Genomic DNA, 794 nt, shown 5'->3' with positions numbered 1-794 from the left:
AAACTTTCTCCACTGGATAAAGTTTAAAGAGGACACAGGAAACAAAAAATAAAGTTGGGTTTTGATTATGTCACAGTCATTTTGTTCAATGTACATGAACATGATGAAAACAAGAAAGTTATACTTTTAGAAGTTAAAATTTTTAAAAAACCTATGAAAATCAAGTAATAAATACAATTTATTTTCTAAGTACATACAAGAAAATAGCTGCATGATTTAAACACGTAACAAACTCCTTGATTCAGGTTCAAGGTTGGCCAATTGGGTGACTGATGTTGCCACTAAACCTAGATAATTCCTTGGTGAACGGTACCCCTGCTTGGTGATGTAACACAGTTGGGGCCCCTTGACAGTCCACACCCATTTGGTTGCAATCTTAACATAGGAATGATAGACTGGGAGAGATGATGTGAACAGTCATTCTTTCTATCCCTACTTCTAAAAAGTCATGGTGAAATGTTTAGTATGTAAAGGTCTGAAATATTCATGGCTGAGTCTGTTAATTTATGTGATTTGTGTAACCATGTTTCTACCTACTGTGCCCAATGTATTTTTCTTCTCCAGTACACATTAAAATAAATATTTAACTATAAAATTAAAAAAAAATTTCAGTGGCATGCCTCCTGAAATCATCTTGCATACCACACGCTGCAAGAATCCTCAGGCCACATCTTACCTAGAAGTTGTTGTCTCTCTCTGGACCTGGCCCAGATCATGTGTACAGGGTGAAGCCTCTCTTTTTTTTTTTGTCTTTTGTCTTTTTCCATGTCCGGCAACGGATCGCAACCCTCAGT

The sequence above is a fragment of the Galeopterus variegatus genome, unplaced genomic scaffold (genome assembly GCF_000696425.1).
Source record: "Galeopterus variegatus unplaced genomic scaffold, G_variegatus-3.0.2 Scaffold1968, whole genome shotgun sequence".
NCBI classification, from domain to species: Eukaryota; Metazoa; Chordata; class Mammalia; order Dermoptera; family Cynocephalidae; genus Galeopterus; species Galeopterus variegatus.
This window is presented reverse-complemented; position numbering follows the sequence as displayed.